The sequence below is a fragment of the Coloeus monedula genome, assembly GCF_965178545.1.
Source record: "Coloeus monedula genome assembly, chromosome: 4".
In the NCBI taxonomy this organism is placed as follows: Eukaryota; Metazoa; Chordata; class Aves; order Passeriformes; family Corvidae; genus Coloeus; species Coloeus monedula.
This window is the reverse complement of record NC_138784.1, coordinates 65,859,025-65,861,560: the sequence shown is the minus strand read 5'-3', so window position 1 is coordinate 65,861,560 and position 2,536 is coordinate 65,859,025.

The following is a 2,536-nucleotide window of genomic DNA, read 5'->3' as shown; positions in this document are numbered from 1 at the left end:
GTCTACTAGTTCTGGCTTAATCATAATCAGAAATTTTTTCAATCAAAACATTTTTAGTGAGGATGAGGAGGAAGAGAAGAGGAGGAGGATGTCTAAAGCAAAACAGAAACCTGTTTTCTCTCTAGAGAAATAGAAACATATTGCTGAGGGGTCTTTTTCAGTAAACTGTTTAGAGTTTGAAGGTAGAACTAAATAAATCAAATGGATAATATGTTATAGACACTGCATGTTTATGAAATAATTGGTTTTATCTTAGTTTATGCATATTCTCTTTACAGTCTGCTTGATTTAGACACCTACTTATTAAAGCCAGTTCCTGTACATAGTCACAATAACAGAGAATGATAGGAAAATTATATTATGGGATGCACATTGATTTTCCATTGTTTTCCATCTAGGAAAAATTATGTAAGTGAGGATACATTTACACCCATCCAGTAAACTGAATAGTTTACCCTTACCCTATTCTAGTTTGATACTGTAAAAATTAAATGCAAAATGAATAGAGTTACACTAAATATGTGGAACAACTCAGTAGTGAAGTGGGCCTTTAATTTGGAGATGATGTTCATCTCCATGAATTGTGACCATATCAGTTAATATTTAGTTCTGTTAGTTTTCAGAAATGCTTACTTTTCAACCCCCCCCTGAAATCCGTAGGAACACTGTACTTGCCTACAGTTCTGATAAACAGACACCTGGCACTGATACCACACTTCCAAAGCTGCTATTTTCATTTTTTAAACAAATCAGTTTTACTATGGCTGTGTAAAGATCTTATGATGGCCTATTTTAATCAATAAACAAAGCAGGAATATAAGCTTAACAAAACAGAGAACTTTCTTGCATTGTAAATATATATGCAAAAATTCAGCCATTAACAAGCACTGATTGTTTATTTCTGGCATCTCAGTGCAAGGAGACTGAAAATTGGGTAGCTTCATGTGCTGCTGACTGAGAAGAATCTATTGACTCACAACAGCTTTGTGTCTTTACTGCAGCTTGTGGTCTGAAAATTAAGCCTGAGAAGACACTCGGTGCTGAATGGGATGAGCACAGCAAAAGACCTGTCTCTTTTCAGAAGACAGCTCTCTCCATCTCTAATGGCTCAGAATTCATGATATTTATTCTGCTTGCTCTCATCTTCCCCACCCAGTACCAGTTGCCTTCCTGTCTGAGGTCCACACACTTCTGCTGTGGGGAAGTTTCTTTTCACTAGGATGGAATGAGTTTACCTCTGGCCTTCTTCCTCATTTATCTTCTGACCTAAAAATACTTCTAACATAAATCAAAATAACCTTCATGCTTATTTTACCATTAAACATTATTTTCATGCTGAACCTTATATATTTATATACTGTGAAGTCAGAGCATTTTTAACTAATATTAGTGAATAATTGTAGTATCATAATATAATTTCATGTTTCTGCTTTTTATATAACCAAAATACTTTATAAAGTGAATAAGTTTAAGTCTAGAATAAATCTTTCACACTGGTGAGATTTATTTTATTTAAATCCTTAATCTGAAGAGAAGGGACAAAAAAATGAGTTTTGTATCTTTTAGTTCTGACAGTAATTCTACACTTTTTCACTGCCACACTATTACAGCAGATATATTTTCTCGATATACTGCTGATAGTACATGCCAAGTAATATTTCCATCATATTACATAAAACATTTCTATAATCCTACTGCACTGTGAATAAACTAAAATTAAATTATTACATCAGTGGGGAGAATCTGACCTGTGTCCTTTCTTACATAAGAAAAGGTGAGGTGCTTTCAGCCAAAACTGATAACTGCTAATAAATTAATTTTAAAAAAATGGAAAAGACTCTGACATTAGTCAAGGAATGTCTGTGCAAAATTATTCCAAAGATGTTACAAATTGTAGTAAGAGGTCCTTTACCATTCCAAGGAAATAAATGTACTTGCCATAATACAAAAATGCAGCAAATATTCTGCGTGCCAGTTAATAAATCAAAAATAATCAATCAAAATAATAAATTAAAAATGTCTTGACTATGTAAATTCAAATTCTGTCCTTCAAAAATAAAGGATACGTATATTTAGAGCTATGGGCACCAAGAAAGATGAAAACCAAAACTGTACATTTTTTTTTCTTTTTTTGCTTCAGGGCATCACACTGCCTCACAAGCTGAAAATTTTACTCTGTATTATTCCCAATTCTGTTGCCTCAAGACATTTTGCACATTTTTTTGGAGTGTGGGAAACAAAACCTCCCTGAACAAAAAGAGAGATCTCTCCATACCTTGGTTTGATCTTGAATGGATAACTTTAATTCTATGACATCATAACACTACCTTTTTGTGTGCCTATGTAAATCCTTGTCTATAGCATCTCCAGGTCATGTGACAGGTGAAAAAGGACCATTTGATTTGAAGGCTGGCTGGAGAAGTCAAATGGGATTTTAAAATTTTCTTTAAGCACAGATGGTTGTCCTTCTGAATTAAAGCAACTGGTCTGATAAGAAGTAAATCAGCTGCATAAAGAGAATTTTTAACATCTCAAG